Source organism: Monodelphis domestica, chromosome 1 (genome assembly GCF_027887165.1).
Source record: "Monodelphis domestica isolate mMonDom1 chromosome 1, mMonDom1.pri, whole genome shotgun sequence".
NCBI lineage: Eukaryota > Metazoa > Chordata > Mammalia > Didelphimorphia > Didelphidae > Monodelphis > Monodelphis domestica.
This window is the reverse complement of record NC_077227.1, coordinates 521254376-521276627: the sequence shown is the minus strand read 5'-3', so window position 1 is coordinate 521276627 and position 22252 is coordinate 521254376. Positions and strand designations below refer to the sequence as shown.

The following is a 22252-nucleotide window of genomic DNA, read 5'->3' as shown; positions in this document are numbered from 1 at the left end:
GGGAATAACAAACATACTTATTGGGGTATAGAATTATATCTCACTCTACAGTGAAGTAGAAGAGGAATAACACAAGGGAAGGCAGGGTGGTAATTAGACAGATGGGGAAATGAGAGGGTGATAAAAAACAAAACACTAGTGAGGCAGAAGAGAGTGAAAGGATAAAAAGGCATGATCAAAAGGAGAAAATAAGATGGAGGGCAATACGCATTTAGTAATCATAACTGTGAATGTGAATGGAGTGAACTCACTCATAAAACAGAAGTGGGTAACAGAGTAGATTAAAAACCAGAATCCTACCATATGTTGTTAACAAGAAACACATCTGAGGCAGGGCGACACACAGTGTAAAAGTAAAGAATTTATTATGCAACATCTAAAGTAAAAAAGGAGCAGAATTTATTATGCAACATCTAAAGTAAAAAAAGCAGAAATAGCAATCATGATCTCAGACAAAGCTAAAGTAAAAAATAGATCTGATTAAAAGAGATAGGGAAGGTAATTACATCCTGATAAAAGGCAGATAATGAGGAAAGAGCAGTACTCAACATATATCCACCAAATGGTATAGTGTCCAGATTTTTAAAGAAGAAACTCGGGGAGCTTAAGGAAGAAATAAGATAGCAAAACTATACTAGTTGGGGACCTCAAGCTTCCCCTATTAAATATAGATAAATTGAACCAAAAAAATAAATAAGAAGGGAAGTGAATGAAATTTTAGAGAAATTAGAGTTCATAGATTATCTGGAGAAAATTGAATAGGGATAAAAAGAAACATGCCTTCTTTTCAGCAGCACATGGTACATACACAAAGATTCACAACATAGTAGGGCAAAAAAATTTGCAAACAAATATAGAAAAACAGAAATAATAAATACAAACATTTCAGATCATGAAATAAAAATTACTAGATTTGTACCCCAAAGAGAAAAAAAATGGGAAAGGTTCTGTTTATACAAAAATATTTATAGCTGTGTTTTTTGTAGTGGCAAAAAATTGAAAAATGAGGATATTCCCTCAATTGGGGAATGGCTGAAAAAATTGTGGTATATTATGAAAATGGAATTCTATTATGCTATAAGGAATAATGAAGTCTTTGATTTATGTAAGAACTGGAAAGACCTACATGAACTGACGTAGAGTGAAATAAGCAGAATCAGGAGAACATTATATGCAGTTCCTGAAATATTGTGGGATGATCAAATGTAATTGTCTAAAAGCAAAGCAATGATCTAGGGCAATATTGAGGGACTTTTGAGAAAGAATGCTATCCACATCTGGAGAAAGAATCTTAGGAGTAGAAATCAAGAAGAAAATATATGATTTATCACTTGTTTATATGGGTATATGATTTTGGATTTTTGGTTTGAAAAGATTACTCTATTATAAAAATTAATAATATGGAAATAGGATTTGAGTACATATATAACCCAGTGAAATTGTCAACTCTAGAAAGGGGTAGGGAAGAGAGGAGGGAGACAGCAAGAATAATGTAACAAAGGAAAAAAATTGAAAAACAAAAATAACTTAATTTAATTTTTAAAAAAAGAATGTCAGTACAGAATACAGAAAATGGTAATAGAGAAATATATAGGGTACAATATAAAAGCTGATATGTCAGACAAGAGTCTCCATTTTGGCCAGATGATCCTGTAATTTGGCTTCCCTGTTAATGGAATTTATTTCCTTTACTTCCCACATCTTGGATGGAGTAGCAAATTAGATTCTGTACATGTAGGCCAGATCAAATTTAGGAGTTGAATTAGATGTTTCTATATCACTTCCTTCAGACAGTTACAATGCCATTTACAAATGAAGATGTCACATACTGAATAAGTTCTCTTAGTATATAAAACAATGAATTACCAGTATAATAAATGTTAATGTGACAAGATCAAGCTAGTTACATAATCTCAAAACTTTAAAAAACCTATATAGCTGTAGGTAAAACTTATTTGCTTTAATTTATTTACAAAAGAGCTTATACATTTTAATTAAATGTTATGCAAATTTTATAATTCAATTAAGTCAATGCTAAGTTTGATATGCCAAGTTAATAACTATTAAATCTCCATTTTCAAAAGGCAAATTAATATCACAATACCTATTCAATTTAGAAAAGACACAAACATACATTTGCCAAAATTCAAGGCCTGTTTAGATATCTTTCTAAAACACTATAATTACAAGAAACTACAATGGATTTCTAAGTATCTTAATTCTCAAGATGGGTAATTACCTTCCTAAAAAGATGAACATTTCATCTTTCAACTTAATTCAATAATGACACTAGAAGTTAACAAAGATTGCCATCACAAAGTTTAGTCAGTCATTCATTTAAAAACAGGTCTAAAATAAAAGATGGAGTTCATTTCATCAAAATTTCTGACCACATTTGTAATTGTAACCTGGTTTCCACACAAGCCTGGGCAATTTTGAGGAAAGAGACATGACTCTTGATGACTTGAAAAAACTCCAACACTTAGGACCTGTCATCAAGGGCTTACTTCAGCTGGTTCCAAAAGATCTTAAAAACATGTAGAGAAAGCCTCTTGGGAGGTGGAGAGGAGGAAAAGCCTCTGAATGACAGACTGTAACCCTTTGAGACTTGAACAATATGGAAACTAGCCTTTACCATGTTTTTCATCTATAGGGCTAGACTCCTGAATTCAATTGGTAAGAGCTTTCTCCTTCTCCTTGTTTGAATTGAGACCTCATCTCTTTTTCACCTGAAGAACTCCTTTCCTTTTCCTATTTTTCTGAATATTCTAATCTCTAAAACTTCCCAAATTTGTTTGCTACTTTGTTTGAATGAACAGATTTAAATCAATATTTACTATTTCTAAGGGCCTTTTGCATAACTAGAAGTGAAAAGGCAAGGCTATGACAGCAAGTGTTTTAATTTTCCCCTTTAAAAAGAAATCAAAAACATGGGTTAAGGGGGATATGATTGGAGATATAGATTCTAAATGATCATCCTAGTGCAAACATCAACAACATGGAAATAGGTTCTGATCAAGGACACATGTAAAACCCAGTGGGAATTGCATGTCAGCTATGGAAAGGGGTGGGGGGGAGGGGAGGGAAGGAAAGAATATGATTCTTTTAATCAAGGAATAATGTTCTAAATTGACTAAAATTTTCAAAAAAAAAAAATCAAAACCAGTTTTCCTTCTATATCCCTAGACCAGAGATATCTGAGAAATGAAAGGTAGATATAATTCTAGAGGATTACAAGGATGCTGTGAGGATCAAATAAATAAATATATATATATATATATATATTAAAAGCACTTAACCCTGTGCCTGGTACTGGTACATAGTAGGCACTGTATAAATGCTTATTCCCTCTCTACTTCCCCGTAGTCCAATATTCCTCTTGAAGACTGAAGGAGAGATATAGTTGCTTTAGTAGTCCTGGATCTCACCCACCTCTTCCCACTTCCATCCTACTTCCCCCCCAAATGATGTGCTGTTACTCCTACTTATATCTACAGGCATAATAGCTAACTTAATATAGCACTTTAAGGTTTGTGAATTGATATATATGTACATATATATTCTCTCCTTTGATCCTTACAATACCTTGTGAAGTATGCTTTATCTTTATTTTATAGAAGAAAAAACTAAGGCTGAGAGAAGGAAAGTGACTTGCCCAGGGTCACATAGCTAGTAAGTGCTAGAATGGCAAGATTTGAACTGTCTTCTTTACTCTAAGGCTGTAACTATAAGTGAATTTACCCTAGATCCTGGACTCCTAAAGTACCCAGAAGAAGAGATCTTAACAATAACTTACCTTAACCTTTTTCCATTTTTCAGAGAAGTTATAGATACATAGACATACAGATAGACAAATAGATGAGAGAAATCCAAACACACAAAGAAATCTACACGTGCCAAATATTCTAATGAAATCACCACTTAGAAAGGCAGTATGGCATATAATGGAGCAAATCAACTAAGCAAGAAGCCCAGTTTGGGCCAAACAGGTAGGGAATACATAGAGGCGGTGAAACCCCTCAGCAGGTCACAGGTAAAGGATGTTTGCTCTTTGAGCATTCCCAAAACAATAAACTCATAAGTCTAGGCCAAAAAATCAACTTTTAAGTGAAAGTATCACATTCGGCATCAATAAAAATTATCATAGGATTTGGAGGTAAAAAAGACATTAATGGGATGGTACAATGGATTGAGAGTTGGGCCTGGGTTCAAATGTGACCTCAGATACTTTCTAGTTGTGTGATCCTGGGTAAGTCAGATTTGAATGTACACAATACTGATTCTAAGACAGAAGGTTTTAAAAAAAGAGACATTAGAAAATCAAAAAAATAGGAATAAACTGATAACCAGAAAAGGATCAATAATTGCCATGTGGCTATCTTATAGGTAGGTGGTTAATAGCAGTCCAGATTCAAAACCAATTCAATCCAACAATATTTATTAAACAACTATATGTAAGGTCTATATACTACACATAAGGTACTGTGCTAGATACAAGGACAAAAATGAAAAACAGTGTTGACTCTTAAAAAACAAGTATTTTTACTGGAACTGCTTTGGGAACTAATAATCAACTTTATTTTGCTTCCAAATCACTCTTCAGATTTTTGGTACAACAAAAGGAGTGGGGGGAAAGAGTCCTCATGAAAACAAATTTTGCTCAGAACATAAAATATCTTAATGTCATCAGTAATTCTGGGAAGGGGGTGAAAGCAGAGAGAATAGAGGGTAGGTTGAGAAGAAACTCCATTCTCTCCCTTCAGTGAGCAGAAAGCACTTAGATCTGGGGAGATCATTTCAGCATTTCAGATTTCAGATTCCATCATGACAAAAAACTATTCAGACACCATTCTCCAAAGCATTGCAGCAAAATGGTACTCTGAAAATACCCTAGAGAACGGTAAACAAACCAAAGGAGGAGAAAAGAACTATCTCTACATATCATAGACAATTTTCAGCACCCTTCAGAATGCAAAAAACCTAGTTTTGTGACTCATAGTCTGGTAAAACAATAACATTTATCAGGACAGAAACTTTCCAGATCCAAAAGGAAGAATGCCAAAGTCATAGAGGGATGTCCGAATTTCAGGCTTGGAGGAATTACTATTTAGCTCTACCCTGAACTTGTTTCATTTTCAAATTGGTTTTCATAGCAACTATTTTGACAACCTCTAATCATAAAATTTTAGAACTTGAAGCTTTAACTAGGTGTCCCAGGCACCAATATTAAGTATGAGGGCTTAATTTGTTTCTCCTGGCAGTTCCCCAGCTGGCCTCATTCTCTCTAAACAAACCTATCACTCCCACTAATCCCTCCTCAGAAACCATCCCCAGAGCCTCATCACAGTAGCATACTTCTCCCAGGACCTGCCTTCTACCACACTGGAAGTCGAGGGTTTGACGTCAATACTAGGGAGGGCCAGGTTCCCTAAAGAAAGGGCCACCACAACTACACAGAACTGGGGTGTCCAGGAGACCCACATCATGTCTTTCCTGAAGGAGTCCCATGACATTTCTCCTGATCACAATAAAATAGCCCCAGTTCTGTCTGTCATCTAAGGGGCTTTGTGTCCCAAAATCATCCTCCTGACAGTGCCTTCTGTCCTAGGAGCAGGCTTGCCCCACCCCCCCAAGTGAATTTACCCCTGGTCCTGGAACTCTTAAGGAGAAGAGAGGAGAAAGGAGGGGAGAGAGAAAAAGAAAGAGAACTAAAGAACTAGAAAAGAACTAGCATCTACAATGCGCCAGTTATTGTGATAAGCACATTATAAATATTACCTCATTTGAGCTCACAACAACCCCGTGAAATAGGTGTTATATTGTTCCCATTTTACTGCTGAGCAAAATGACAAAGAGAGAATAAGTGATCTGCCCAAGGTCTTCCTGACTGCAGGCCTAGAGCTCCTATCTATGGTGCCACCTCACTGAAATGAAATTTAACACCGAAGAAGTAAATCCACTTGTTCAAGGTCCTACAAATAATCAATAGCAGATTTCCCATCTCTGAATGTAATACTTTTTTCATCTCATAACACTGAACCTGAAATCAATATAAATATCAGTGTCCAACTGAAGGGGTTGGAATCAACTGGAATCAACAGATTCCAGTATTTCCATATCATACCAAGTTTTAATCTATTTTACTGATGATATCAGATCACAATACTCAGAGTATGGCCATTTCATGGTCAACTTTTTTTGTAAAAGGTTCATTTTATTCTATTTTATTTTTTAAAACTCTTACCTTCTGTATTAGTACCAATTCTAAGATAGAAGACTGTCACAAGCTAGGCAACTGGAGTTAAGCAAATTGCTCAGGGTCACATAGCTAGAAGTATCTGAGGTCATATATAAACCCAGGTCCTCCCGACTCCAGGCCTGGTACTCTACCTACTGTACTACCTAGCTGCCCTCATATTCATTTTTCAGATAGATAGACAGATATAGATATCAACTCTATATTTATTTATTTAATTAATTAATTTTTGGGGCCCTTTGGTAAGGGCGAGGCAATGGGGGTTAAGTGACTTGCCCAGGGTCACACAGCTGGGAAGTGTCTGAGGCCAGATTTGAACCCAAGACCTCTCATCTCTAGGTCTGACTCTCAATCTCAATCCACTGAGCCACCCAGCTGCCCCCACAATTCTATATTTAGATAAGCATATCTAGATATAGATAGAGATAAAGCTAATATGTTTTCCAAATTAGTACTTATTTAAAAGGCTAGTTCCCAAATGAGAGATATAAAAGTTTTCAGGTCTACTACCCCATGATGTGACAGCAGTTAAAAATATTTTGGGTTGGGTTTTTTTTAATGTTTGCTTATAAACTTATGAACAGGTTGTGTTCCAAAAATACATGTGTAAGAATTCTTGTTAAAAAATTCATGTGTAAGGTCAAGAGACATGAATAGGCAGTTTTCACATGACGAAATCAAAACTATCAATAAGCACATGAAAAAAGTGTTCTAAATCTCTTATAATAAGAGAAATGCAAATTTAAAAAACTCTGAGTAACCACCTCACAACTAGCAGACTGGCCAATATGGCAAGCAAAGGAAAGTGATAAATGTTGGAGGGGATGTGGCAAAATTGGGACACTAATGCATTGCTGGTAGAGTTGTGAATTGGTCCAACCATTCTGGAGGGCAATTTGGAATTATGTGCAAAGGGCTTTAAAACATACCTGCCCTTTGATTCAACCATTCCACTGCTGGGTTTGTACCCCAAAGAGATAATAAGGAAAAATACTTGTACAAAATATATATTATAGACACTCTCTTTGTAGTGGCAAAAAAATAAGAAAATGAAGGGATGCCCTTCAATTGTGGAATGGCTGAAGAAGTTGCGGTATCTGATGGTGATGGAATACTATTGTGCTCAAAGGAATAATAAAGTGGAGGAATTCTATGTGAACTGGAACGACCTCCAGGAATTGATGCAGACTGAAAGAAGCAGAACCAGGAGAACATTATACACAGAGACTGATACATGATGGCACAATAGAATGTAACAGACTTTTCTACTAGCAGCAATGCAATGACCCAGGACAACTCAGAGGAACTTATGAGAAAGAATGCTATCCACACCCAGAGAATGATCTGTGGGAGCAGAAATGCAGAAGAAAAATATATGATCAATCACATGGTTCACTGTGGATATGATTGGGGATACTGACTTTAAATGATTACTTGATTGCAAATATTAATAATATGGAAATAGGTTTTGAACAGTGATACATGTATATCCCAGTGGAATCACTCATCAGCTCAGGGAGAGGGGAGAAAAGGGGGTGGAAATCTTGAATCACCTAACCATGAGAAAATATTCTAAATTAAAAAAAAAAAAGAACAAGAAAAATTTAATGTGAAATCACTTTCTTTCAAACTAAGAAAGCATTTTCCCATAAACGTAGTGTTATAAATTGGCAGTTAGGTTTCTAGGTCAGTCTATAATGCCCATTTAAGTCATAATATTACCTGTAATACAATTTAAATGTAGTGCTCTGGAATATAATTATTATATCTAACACCAACAAACAGTGCTTTACACATAGTAGTCCATTAATAAGTGTTTACTAAATTGACAAATGTTTCTGTGGGAAAAAATTAGAGCTTTCCAGACATCCTTACTACCACCACCAAATGGAGGTTCTGGTACCCTCCATCAAAACAGGTGTTTATAGCCTGGAGCAGGGGGCATCATAAGGATTCTAGACCTGAGTCTTTCTGCTTTTCCTTCAAGTGCCACCACTCATTTTAAAATGACAAAACAGTCAGGGACAAAAAAACAACAAAGGAGATTTTGTAATTGGCAAAAATATCTCATAATAAGAGTTTTCTTTTAGAATCAATGGAATAGAAACAGAGCTAGAACTGATTATTTTTAGGTGATTTCCTTCCATATTTTCATACTCCTTTTCCAGAGTCCTTTCTAATGCTTCTATATATCTACATTTGGTCCTGGGGTTGGTACACCCATTTTCTTACTTTCCACCACCCACCAAAGCCCAGTACAGAGACCTAGTTTAGCTAAAACAGAATGTATGATGGGAAGAAAAAGAGAATAAAGGTGTAATGGTAAATTAGAGCCCAACGGTGAAGGGCTTTTAAAAGCTAGACTGGAGAATTTCTTACTTTATACTGAAGAAGTGAGCAGCAGGTGATATGACCACACCAATGCTATAGGAAAACTTTTTGGGCAAAATTGAATGGAAGATGGAGTAGAGACAGGAGATACTGAAAACAGGCTGACTAATCAGTCCAGGAAGAGCACATTAACCTTGGAACTTCACCTCATCCTTACCCAACTCTCTGATTAGAGGGAGGGACCTGAATAAGAAACCTCCATTTAAGAAAAAAAGCTTAGCTCAGACATCTTTTGCGTACCCAGCACTTAGCATGGTGCCCATCACATAAGAGGCATTTTAAAAAATGTTTACTGACTATTTACTGATAGTCTGAGTTACAGTAAAGATGATATAAATGGAGAGAAGAGAATAGATGTCAGCCAAAGGGTAGGAATTAGCAAGACTTAAGCAGGGATAGAAAAGAAGTAAAATGATTAAACATTCAAAATTATGACTAAGAACTACAGTAATCTTGAATATACAGCTTCAATAATACAAAGAATTTGTCATTCTGGATTTTAAAACCAATTTTAGAATAAATTATGGTATACCTCTGAAATTAGAAAGTACTCTGGGTAGGAAAGCTCCTTCTCATTATTCTTTTTAAGTTTTTAAACATGGTAAAATCTTATTTGACAAAGTCCCATTTCTAAATCCTATGACATTAAATTGCTCATCTCATTTTCATGTTTAAAATTTACAGGTTTCAAATTTCTGTTATAAAACTGTACGGACAAATAAAGCTCATTGGATACAGTAGGTGTTAAGATTAAAGCTTATATAAAATTAAAGGATAAAAATCTGAGAACTATAATGAATTCTTAAAGAATACTTTATAAGACAAATAAGCTTATAACTTTTATCTGTGCCCTCTGTAATGTTTAGACATCTAATTATTTAAAGGACAATTCATGGTCCATAAACTTCTTGAAGGACCAAATGATCTGTGGATGAAAACTAACTGATCAACTATAAAAATCTTTAGTTAAGTCTACAAATAATATAGCAATTTGTGCTATTTTAATAAACCTAAGAAGGAAAAAGGTAAATGAAGTGAGACTATAAAAGAATGTGACCTTAAAAATAAAGAGACCAGGTCAAATAGAAATAGCAAGACTTTTCTCCTGTACTACTCATGTGCAAAATTCAAAGAAACTTCTGCTAATCCTAAACTAAGGGTAAATGCCCTACTAGAAAGACCTTTGTAGCACTTTAATTTAAAGAATCAAGTAGCCCAGTAAAGATTTAAGACTTAAGGCAGAAAAAGACTGAAACTGCCAACTAAAGAGAGAACCTAGATGGTCAGTGGAAACACCACTTCCTGAGAAAAACTCAGCATCCAAGCTACTTACCTGGCACAACGTGCCTTTCCAGACCATCAGTCAGCTACAGTAACTGCTGGTCCCATTCCAACAACAGAAGAGCTTGGGGAGCATCCAACACAGGCACCAAGTGAGCTGCTCTACTCAGCTCAGAAACAAATTGGATTGTTCAGCTAAGGCACCAATCCCTAGCTAGGAGAAGCAAGCCCAGCTGAGCTAGTGATCCCTCAGAAACACTGTCTTGCACAAAACTTGCCAGTTGAAAAGAGGTGGGATTCATCCATTGTGGATATACCACTCCTCATCAGGATAATTCTCCAGAAAGGACATTGAGGTCCTACAGTTTCAGAGTGAGTACTCTTAGCCACATGCGTCTCACCACCATTTGGACCTGACATTTGTTCCCATGGTTCTCACTCCTATATCCTGAATTCTTGGTATATGGCACAGTGTTTAAGGAAGCGGAGTGGAGAAGAGTGAAGAAAAAGAAGAAAGGGGAGAGAAGAGGAGGGAAAGCAATAAGAGGGGAAGGGAAGAAACAAGAGAGGATAGATCTTACCAGCCTACTCTCTCAAAAGCATTGTTTTGTGACATGCTACCTTTATTACACCTGCTGAATTGACAAGAAATAAAAAAATTATTAAATTAAATGTTGACAGCATTGTAGCAAAACAATGCTTGTGAGAGTATAAAATTTCTCAAAGTTTACCATCTGGAAATACACAATGGAAAGCTTGGTGCCACAGTGAATACAGCCCTAGTCTGGAGTCAGGAAAGCCTGAGGGAAAAAAAAAAAGCCTCATATGCTATACCTGTGTGACCCTGGGCAAATCACTTCACTCTATTTGCTTCCATTTCCTCATCTATAAAAGGAGCTGGAAAAGGAAATGGCAAACTTCTCCAGTATCTCTGCCATGAAAACAACAATTGGGATCAGACCTGACTGATACAAATGAACAACAATATACAACAGGAGTTACCAAACTGATTATATCCTCTCACCCAATAATCCATTTGCCATATTTATATCACAAAAATAACAACAAAAAAAGAAATGTGCATATAATTATTCATGAGTGTTTTGCTTATAATAGCAAAAAACTAGAGCTAGCCCTTATGCCCAATGATAGGAGAATGTCAGAATAAGTAACAGCACTTTAATAGAACAGAGTATTACAGCATCATTAGAAAAACTGTGACATACATTAAAAACTGGACAAGAATTGAGGTGTTATTCAGCATAATCAGTAGGACAAAGAAAGAACATACAAATATTTATACAAATATCAAAAAAAAAGAAAATACAAAAATTGACTATAGTCATTTTTTTTTTTAAAGGTAACAGAGCTGTGGATTTTTCTTCTACCAGCTGGGCCCTGATGACAACTAACAAAAGATTTTGAATCAAAGAACCTGGGATTCTAGCTTTGTCACTTATTACTCTATGAGCTTCTCTGATCCTGCTTCCTGATGTGTAAAATGAGTTTTGTTAAATTACTTCTAGGGTCCCTTTATACTCTTAAAAACTCGTTTCTGCCCTATCACTCTACTGAAACTGTTCTCTCCAACAAATTCAGTTCCTCCTACTTATTACTATGTTCAAAAAGCCAAGGTCCTCCTTTTCTTAACTTCTCTGTAATATTCATCAAAACCACATCCTGTATCACCCTGCATCTTGAGAGAAAAGCCATCAAGGCCCTGTGGGATTCAACAAAGAGTTGACCACAGTTCTCTGAAAAGCTCTTTCACTAGATTCCTTGACACTACATACTCCTGGCTTTCCACAGACTACAAAGCTTCCTACCTGCACTAGATTAATACCTAACTCCAAATGTAGGTATAAACCAAGGTTCAATCCTCAATCGCCTGCCTTCAAATTTTTAGATCTCATTGATTATGATGACTTCAACTCTCATCACTATACAAAATCATAAATCCTTAGAGCTGGAAAGGACTTCTAAAAATGTAATTAAACTTAAACCTGAAGCTGAATCCTCTCCTGTGACACTGCCAACAAAGTAATCAACATGTCTCCATTTATAGACCAAGAGTAAAGAGAAATCCTTAGCTGAAACTCTTACCCCCCCACCCCCAGCCCAAACCCTGTTACCTCCTGATGCAGACAATTGCATTTTTGGACACTAACATTTAGGAAGTTGTTCCTTATATCAAGCCAAAACCTGCATTTCTATCTTCTCAGTTTTTTTCCTACTTCTGTCCTTTAGAGTCAAACAAAACAATTCTAATCCTTCTTCCACTTGACAACAAATGTTTGAAGTAGATGGTCTCTAATGGTCCCTTTCAGCTCTAAATCTATGATCTTTTGTCCCGATAAATCAATTTCTCTGTGTTAGTCATCTACTGTTCCTTCAACCAATTCTTTTCTGACTTCATCTCCAGTTTTATTTTACTATCCTAGTCTCCTTCCTCTGGACATACTTGTTTCCAATGCCCTTCCTAAAATGTCAAATATGTTTCAGATGTGATCTGACCAGATCCTTTGTAATCCAACATTGGCTTTTTTGGCTTCCAAGTATGAATACTAACTCATACTGATGTATTTCACTAAAACATCCAAATCTTTTTTCATACAAACTGTTACCCAGCCAGAAATCCTCCACCCTATACTTGTAAGATGATTTTTTTTAAAAGTGGAAGATTTTACTTATATTCATCCCTATAAAATGTCATCATATTAGATTCAGCTCATCATTCTATCAAGATCTTTTTTAGATTGTATGTCATTCCAGTGTGATGCCAATCCTTTCAACTAAGACACTGATAAAAATGAAAAAAGCAGAGGGACAGGCAAAATTCCCTGGGTCACTCCAATAAAAGACTCCTTTCAAGGTGACCTGCAGCCATTAATGACTATTTTATAAACCCAGTCAAAAACTATATTGAATTTTGCTATTTAAAATACCATGTGGCCCAAATCTTTTCATCTTGAATATGAAAATGGAATGAGAGACACTTTACTAAAATTGAGATATGTCTCTATGGAATTACCCAATCAACAGTATTAATTCAGTAATCTTGCCAAAAGAGAAATGAGGTTAATCTGGTGTAATTTATTCTTGATGAAGTTATGTGGCTAGGATTATAGGTTTATAATGATCACCATTTCTTTTTCTGGCTGTTCACCAAACCATTCCTTTAGAGTCTAAAATTATGCCAAATTCAAAGTCAAACTCACTAACTTAGAAATATGCAGACTCTATTTTCCTTCCCCTTTTGAAAATCAGAGTACACAAACCAGTCAGAATAGCAGAGCATAAGCAGGTAGTAGACTGGCTCCCTCACAGAGAGGGATATCATTCTGACCTGGGCAGGTAGGATTGGATTCATCAGCAATGTGAGAAATAGAGCTTCAGCCCTGTTGCTTCAAACTCCAGAGAAGGATCTGAGACTTTGTCCCCAGAAAAGGAACAAGATTTCAGTGAAGTCAATTCTGGAAGGCTAAAAATTATACTTTTTTTTACAACTCTAGAATGTTTATGATAGTATCTTTTATATGTATTCTATTTAGAGCTGATCTTGGCATACAGAGTAAGGCATTAGTCTAAATCTAACTTCTGCCAGACTGCTGCCTAATTTTCCCAAAAGTTTTTATCAAATAGTCAATCTCAAACCCCAATTGGTAGGGACTTAGAATGTTTGAACACTAATCAATTAGGTTAATTTGTTTCTGTTTATTGTCTATCTAACCTAATTCCACTGATCAAGCTCTTCACATATATCATTTCTTATAGGCCAGGAACATTCCATTCTACTCATCTATAAAGGTTTGTTTAGCTACTCTCCAATTAAGACATCTATTTCCCCACTAATTCTTGGCTATCATAAAAAGTGCTGCTATAAATATTTTTCTTGACTATATGGAAGACTTTTCTTCATGTCTTTGATGTCTTAAGAATATATCCCTATCAGTAGGATCTCTGAGACTAAGGGTATGGATATTTTAGTTACTTTTAAAGTACAATTTCAAATCCCTTTCTACAATGGTTGGATTGATTCATAGGTCTACCACCAATGAAACAATGTCTTTCTCTTTACCTGAGGATATGATTGATGTCACAGTAAGGGACCAGAGCTCCTAAATAACCAAAGCATTTCAACAAATAAAATGTTTGAATATCAAGACTTCAAATAAATTTCCAAGTTAATTTAGTCCAACCTATACCTAAAAAAATTATCCACTAAAGATGGGGGGGGGGGGTCGTCTGTATTCCTATTGTTCCTATTGCAGCGAATTGCACATGTCAGGTGCTTATGGACTGATCATCTATTATTTGCATGAACATCTCCTGATGTAACCCAGTCTACTAATAATTCTGATTGTTAGAAAAGTCTTTCTGATATTAAGTCTAAATTTACCTATTTACTAATACAATCCACAGATACCCAAGTCTAGACTGCCAAATCTAATTTCCCTTCTATAACTATAACCTTCAAATATTTATCTTCAAGTATCATGTTCCAATTAAGCTGAGTCTTTTCTTCTCAGGCTAAATTATTCCAGTTCTCTAGCTAATCCTCATAAATAACTGGAAGTCCTGTGCTATGCTGGTTGCCCACCTTTGGATATTCTCCTTCCTAAAACAACATACCCAGAACAGAACACTCCTCATGTACAAAGGGAACCATCACCTCCCCACTCCTAGCCACAGTCTTTTCTCCAGCAGTCAAACTCTTAATGCAAGCTTAAACCTTAGAATATCATCACAATGTTCACTCATTTTGAGCTCGCTGATTTTGTTTATCCTGAGCAATTGTTTTCTGTGCCCGGACCTCACCTTTTTATTAGTGAAATTGCATACTATGTTTGGAATGATGAATAATCTCATTCCAGTGCCATAAAAAGGTAATTTTCAGCAACATGTTAAGTAGCAGGCTTAAAATGAATACATTCTCCACATCGTCCTCAAATAATCCACCCCAGGGATATAAGCTTCCAACAGTGAATTCCATGCAATCAACTCCAATAAGCATTTCTTAAGTGCAGATCTTGGGCAAGGAAATCTGCTCTAGGCCCTAAGGACACAAAAGACAAAAAACAGTCCCTGCTCTCAAGTAAGTTACAACTTCAAAGAGGGAGGGAGGAGTAAGAAAACTTTCCAAAAGAATGTAAGCTCCCACTGGACAAACTTTCATTTTTGTCTATCTCCAGCATCTAGCATAAGTGCCTAGCACAATTAAAGCTTAAAAAAAAAATGCATGTTGAACGAATAAGATAACTTGAAGAGCAAAAGAGCCCGTCATCATCACGGAGATAAGCGAAGTCTTCCCTAAAGGAGATGACATGAGCTCGAGACTCGAAGTAATCTAGGAACTCAGTGAGGTGGAAGGGAAGGCAGAATGCATTTAACAGAAGCATTGCTTGAGATAACAAGTCCTAGGAGCAAGCTTCCAGGCCTTGCGTGCTTGCTCCACGGATCCCCTCAGTCCGGGACAAGAAAAGGTGCAGGGTGCATTCCCTTCATCCCTTTCCAGCTGGCTGCTCTTCCGCATCTGCACTGCCCAAGCCAGGTCCGCACCGGATGCTCCGCCCCACCACCGCACGCCTGGGACTAAAGATCAACGGGAGAGTTTCCCAAGGCCTGTTTCTAGAAACTCGGCGGCTGCAACGCTCCGTGTTTATAAACATCGCATACCATGCTCGCTCCCGCGGATACGCAGCCCGCCCCCACCCCGGCCCCGCGCGCCCCTCACCTGAGCGGGTGACGCCGCCACCAGCACCACCACACCAACTTTGCCCGGGCGAGCGCCCGTTATTCGGAGACCGAGGCCGGGCGATGTCGGAATCCCTGGGGATGGGGCGCGGCGGGCGGAGGATTCATGTTATAGCTTCCCGGCTCCCGGGAAGGGGGTCCCCCACACCGCCGCTGAAGTCACCGCCGCCATCTTCGTCGCCCCCGTGGGCACTTGACAGCTCCGATCTCCGCCCAGCCAGCGGATCTGGGACGGACTAAAACCTAGTCGCCCGGGAACGGGGAGGAGTGGGAGAGATAAGGAAGCCGCAAGGGGTCACAACCTCTAGGGCGAAGCGGTAGCCCGTTCGCTCTTAACCCAAAGGCGTCTCTCCCGTCGCCTTAGTAATGCGTGCCTCGAGCCTCCATTCTGATTGGCTAGGGAGGAGCGTGACGCAAGACGACTTTTAATGAGGGATTGCCCAAGTTCCCAGGCTCCCGACCTTCCCTAAACCTGGCTTCTTTGAGTAGGCCACCTCTCTTAAAGGAACCGACTGTATTTCCTTTTCCTCCCTAGTAACTATTGGAAAACTCCTCTTGGAAAAGGAGAGCCAAGGGAGCTTTCACCTTGATGGAAGCCTTATGAACACTGAAATAGGGCGCGCGCACTCACACTCACTCACAGGTGTATCCCCTAATTGAAAGCCCAATGAACTCACGTTCATTAATAAGCCATACTTTATTCCGCTGTATCCAACTCTTTATGACTCTTTGGACCATACTGTCCATGGAATTTGCTTGGCGAAGATCCTGGAGTGGTTTGCCATTTCCTTTTTCAATTAAGGATTAAGGCAATCCGAGGTTGTGACTTGCCTAAAATCACACTGCTAATAAGCGTCTAAAATCTCTGACTACAGGACTCATCTACTGCTCTACCTAGCTGCTCTAAAGAAATGAAAGCAGAGATCATTTAGTCTGACTCATTTTAAAGATTAGGAAATGGAGGATCAGAAGGATTAAATGATTTTCTCAAGGTTACCAGGTAGAAAAAGAAGCAGAGTCAGAAAATAGTTCATTCCAAGGCTCTTTCCACTGTTCCAGCCTGGGATTCAAAGAAGCTCCAGTTTCAGCCCCAGCTTTGCTAGTAACTAGTTGAACAACCCTGGACAAATCTCTTTTTCTGAAGGAGCTTCAGATTTCTGTAAAGTGAGAAGGTTCAATCAAATTGGATTCAGCAGACCTGTATTAAGTGTCAACTATAGACAAGGCACTGTAAAAAGTAATCGAATTTCTGTAACCCTGTACAGATTAAAGGACAATGTCACCACAACCACCCTGTGAGGTCAGTAGTGCAGATGCTACTATCCCAATTTTGCCAGGGAGACACAGGCTCAGAGAACCCCAAGCCAGAGACAGGCTCCCCAGCAATAGACTGTGTCGAGGCTGGTCTTGAAGGCAGGAAGACCTAACTTGAAATCCTACCTTCGTTATGAAGATTCAAAGAGATAATTGTAAAGTTTTTAGTATGTAGTGCTATATAAATATTAGTTATTATTATTATTATGAGCTTTAAATCCATACCACGAAATATCTATGACCTAGATTCTATGGTTTCGATGGCCAATATATATCAGTGCCCAGTCCCTCTGTTATTTCAGGGGAAGAATAAAATGACTCTGAGTCATTTTGCTAAGCCATTTTCAGCCAGGGAACACAGGAACTTTTGGTTCAGTCCTCTAATAATATTAATACTTTTTACTCATATACATATTGGCTCTGTAAATAAACCAACCCCATCCCCACCACCTCCCAAATCATTTAACTTCTCAAAACCTAGTTCTGCTATTTTTGTGTGTGTGATTTAGACATCTCACTTCATCTCCCCAAGCCTCAGTTTCCTAATCTGTAAAATAAGGGGGTTAGACTACATGGGCCTCTAAGATCCCAACTCTAATCTGTGATGCTTTGATCATTATCAATGGTTATATAGCAATCAAAGTACAGTCTTTTAATATAGTTCTATGGTACAGGAGATATAATATTATCAGGAACAGAAGCAGTTGATAGATTCTTAATTCTCAAAGGTATCTACAATGACGTTACCTCAAGTCAAAGTGAGTTAAAATATAGAAATTTTTACTGTGAAATAGTAGAAGACACTGAGATTTTTGAGAAGGAGAATGAGGCAACAAAATTGTCAGGTATTATGATGAATTGACAAAATGTATTTAGCATCTACTATGATTAAGGTCCTGTTCTAGGTATTAGAAAAGATGTGAAAGAAAATTAAAATAGTCCCTGATCTCAAGATGCTAAAAATGTGTTTTTATATCCCTAGTGCTCAGCATGATGTCATGTACATAGGGATAGGGATAGAAACTGAACCCAAAGTTTGTGTGGGTTGTTGTAGATTGATTTATAAATATTTACGGTCTTCCTCCTTTCATTTCCCCACCCAACAGAAAAAAAAATTTTTTTTTGTCTTAAAGCTTTCTCATAGAACAGCAAAACAAATTTTTATACTGGCCATGGCCCATCCCATCTTATTCTGGATTTTAAGGTTCCCTCACCAACCTCCATCAGCAGGTAAATAGCATGATTCATCTTCAGTTCTCTCAACTCTTGCTTTGTCACTATATTAATCAGAGTCCTAAAGTCTTTAAAAGTTGTTTTTCTCTATAGTGCCATTGTTAATGTTTATATTGTCCTCCTAGTTCTTCCCAGTTCACTCTGCATTAGGCCATAAAGGTCTTCCCAGTTTCCTCTGAAACAGTACATTTCATCATTTCTGACAGCATAGTCTATTTCATATACTTAGATTCATTTAGATATTCCCTCAAAAGTCAGTATACCTTTAGTTTCCATTTGGGCGGCTACTACAAAAAGAATTGTCATATTTTTGTATATATAAGTCTTTTTTTCCTTCTTTGATCTCTGGGGATATGTACTTAGAAATGGTTCCGTTTAGTCAAATGGTATATACAATTAAGTAATTTTGGGAGTTTCATTCCAAGTTTCTTTCTGGAATGGTTATTCACAATTCTACCAATAATACATCAATGTGATTATTTTCCAGAAGCTCATCTAAAATATGCCATTTTAATTTTTTTGTTGTCTTTGCCAATGTGAAATGAAACCTCAGAGTTGTTTTAATCTGCATTTCTCTAATTATTAGGGATTGGGAGCATTTTTTTCATGTGGCTAGTGTAAACAAGAGAATGTAAGGGGTTAATATAAAAGATTGGCTTGGATTATTTAAGAATAGGGTCACCAGGAATTTTATTCAATTCCAAAATGATAATTTTAGCAATTTCTTTATAAAATATAGAAAGAGTAAAAGTAAGAAAATCCGAGAAAGGATAGGGTAAGATATCTAATCTACACACTAAGTGTTTTACTCCAACCCCTGGCTCAACCTAGGCAGGGCTAATTAGTCCTAAACCGGAGGGACCTCAGCCTTGAGTTTAGGACCTGGGGATGCATGAAGCCTCCCTCAATAGGGTAGGTCTCTCCTGAGGCTAGTCCCTTCAGAAAATCCAGGAAAGGAGTCAGCCTTTTTCACTCACCCCACATGGTAGTTCTAAGGGAAAAATCTAAGAGCAGTATGAGGTCTCAATCTGGAGCTCCTTCAATATCAAATTCAAGGTAAAAGACCTCTTCACAGGAAATTCTTGGCATTTTTAAAGACCATTCCTTTTTGTCACTTCCTGTGACTTCCTTCAATTTTACTTGTACCAATTATAGCTAAAGCTTTGCTTAGGACTGCCCAGGGGGACGTCAGTTGATTCTGATTCATCACCCACTGCACGTGGGTCACAGACCTCCCTCACTCAAGTGTAAGTGGGATGTATATGCTTCTGGTGATTAAATCTAAAATTATTCAGGGGAAAGTTAATCCAATCTTCACACTAGTCATAGCCTATATTTTTACTCTTGAAAACTGCCTGTTCTTTGGCCATTTATTCACTGGGAAATGGCATAGTCTTATAAATTTGAATCAGTTTTTTGTCTATTTTGGATATAAGATTGTGATAGAGAAATTTATTCCAAAAGTTTGGTTTTTTCTCAGTTACAAGCAAGATCTATGATTTAGATGAAGAATTCTTTCTACTAATGCAGGTCCACATCTTCCCAATCTTATACTTAGTGGAAGTTTAATAAATATTCATAAAATTGAATTAAATTTCATTGAGATTAGATATACCAAACTCATGAAATGATAACAATACACAGAAGTATTTTAGTGACAAATGACCAGGAGAGAGGTTAGGAAACAGCAGTAGATACATATCAAATAAGCAAGACAGAGGGAAGAAACGAATAAGCCTCTTCTCAGATTGAAATATAATATGAAAACAATGAAATTTTGCTCCTGACATATATACATATATATGCATAATAGGAAAGGAGAATAGAATATTATACAGTGCCTATGTGCCAGGAATTGTGCTAAGGACTTTTTACAGATCTATTTTATTTGATACAACAACCCTTGGAGGTAATTGCTAATATTAGCCCAATTTATAACTAAGGAAAGTTAGGCAATCAAAGGTGAAGTGACTTGCCCAGAGTCACACAAGTGTCTGAGACTGGACAGCTCTCAATCCCCTGGACAGCCAAATGCCTCTATAATAAAGGCAAGAATGAAACCTCAGTGGATGGAAAACAATGGCTTTCCTTTCTGAGTTTTCTTCTGACTCGTGATCATTTGAATGCTAAGCTGGTGTAGACCTTCAGAATGTCAGATCCCAGGGAGATCTTGTCTAGAAGAGACGGTTGGAATCCTCTCCTAGCCTGAGTGTTGAAAACAAAACTTAATATTAACCTGGTAGTAGTCTGCCTGGCTTTCCTTTGCTGTGGCTACCTTAGCCATGTGTGTAGTAGCAATGACTAAAGAGCTAAATGTAAAGAAAGGAGGTCTAGCAGTACTGAATTTTAAACTATTATACAGCAGTAATCATCAAAACTATCCTGTATTGGCTAAGAAATAGAAAAGTAGATCAGGGGTAACTAAGTGACTCAATGGAAAAAAGAGCCAGATCTGGAGACAGGAGGATCAGGGTTCAAATATGACCTCAGACACTTCCCATGATTCTAAGCAAGTCACTTACTTCCAATTGCCTAGCCCTTAACCCTCTTCTGCCTTAGAAAGACAGGGAAATAAGGGGGGAAAAATAGATTAGTGGACGAGAACAGACATACTATAAAGAATTATAAAAGATTATTGTAAGTTTGTATTTGAACAGAAGTAAAGATCTAAGCTTTGGGGGAAAGAATTCACTGTTTGGTAAAAATTGTTGGCAAAATTGGAAAGCAGTCTCCGGCAAACTAGATATAGACCAATATTTACCATTTACCAATATGAAATCAAAATGGTTACATGATGTAGGCATAAAGGGAGATATCATAAGAAAATTAGAACAGGAAATATATTCCCTATCAGATTTATGGATAGGAGAATTTATGAATAAATAAAAGGTAGCATTTTGAGATGTAAAATGGATAATTGTAAATATATTTAATGGTTTTGTACAAATAAAATGAAGTAGCCAAGTTAGAAAGAAAGCAGTAAATTGAGAAAAAAAAAGTTATAGGCATTTTCTCATACAAAGCACTCAAATCTAAAATATATAGAAAATTCTAAAGTATATAAAAATATGAGCCATTCTCCAATTGATAAATGATCAAGAGATATAAATAGACATTTGGGGGGAAGAAATCAAAGCTATACATAACTATATGAAAAAATGCTATAAGTCATTTACGGAAATGAAAATCGAAACACCTCTGCGATATCTCAAACCTATTAGATTGACTTAAATGATAAAAGGTCAAAATGTCAAATGTTGGAGGGGATATGGAAAAATGGAGACACTGTTGGTGAAATTGTGAATTGATCCAATCATGTTGATCACAATCTGAAATTACAAACCCAGAGTTATAAAACTGGGTATATCTTTTGACCCAGTAATACCACTATTAGACTTATTTCCTAAGGTGATCAGGAGGGGAAAAAAAGAACCTGTATGTTTTAAAATATTTATAGTAGTTCTCTTTGTGTTGGCAAAGAACTGGAAATTGAAAGGATACCTATCAACTGGGGAATGGATAAACAAGTTGTGGTATATGATTTTCAGGGGAAAACAATTTCACCGTAAGAAATAACAAGTTAATCTTTTAAAAAATCGAAGTAACTAATTTCTCAAATTTATAAAGAGCTAAGTCATTTGTATAAAAAAAAATCAAGCCATTCCCCAATTCACAAATGGTCAAGGGACATGAATAGACAGTTTTCAGATAAAGAAATCAAAACTATCAATAAGCACATGAAAAAAGTGCTCTAAGTCTCTCATAATTAAAGAAATGCAAATCAAAACAACACTGAGGTACCACCTTACATGTAGCAGATTAGCCAATATGACAGTAAAGGAAAATAACAAATGGAGAAGTTGTGGCAAAATCAATACACTAATGCATTACTGGTGGAGTTGTGAATTAATTCAGCCATTCTGGAAATCAATTTGGAATTATGTGCAGAGTGTGGTAAAAAATTGGAAAATGAAGGGGTGTCTGAACAAATTGTGGTATATGATGTGTTTATAGCACAATCAT

At 36.9% G+C, this 22252-nt stretch overlaps 1 protein-coding gene across 3 annotated transcripts in view; it reads right to left on the bottom strand.

Annotated features, from left to right (window-relative positions):
* The window catches only part of LCLAT1 (lysocardiolipin acyltransferase 1), a 291808-nt gene extending 275733 nt beyond the window's left edge, over positions 1-16075 (bottom strand). For 2 of the 3 annotated variants that reach the window (XM_056813230.1, XM_056813229.1), the window contains exon 1: positions 15663-16042. The gene's annotated coding sequence lies outside the window, so the exon portion shown is untranslated. Of the gene's footprint in view, positions 1-15662 lie in introns of all 3 variants that reach the window. The other variant, XM_001380662.5, reaches the window with a different exon arrangement.
* Between the last annotated feature and the right edge of the window lie 6177 nt (positions 16076-22252).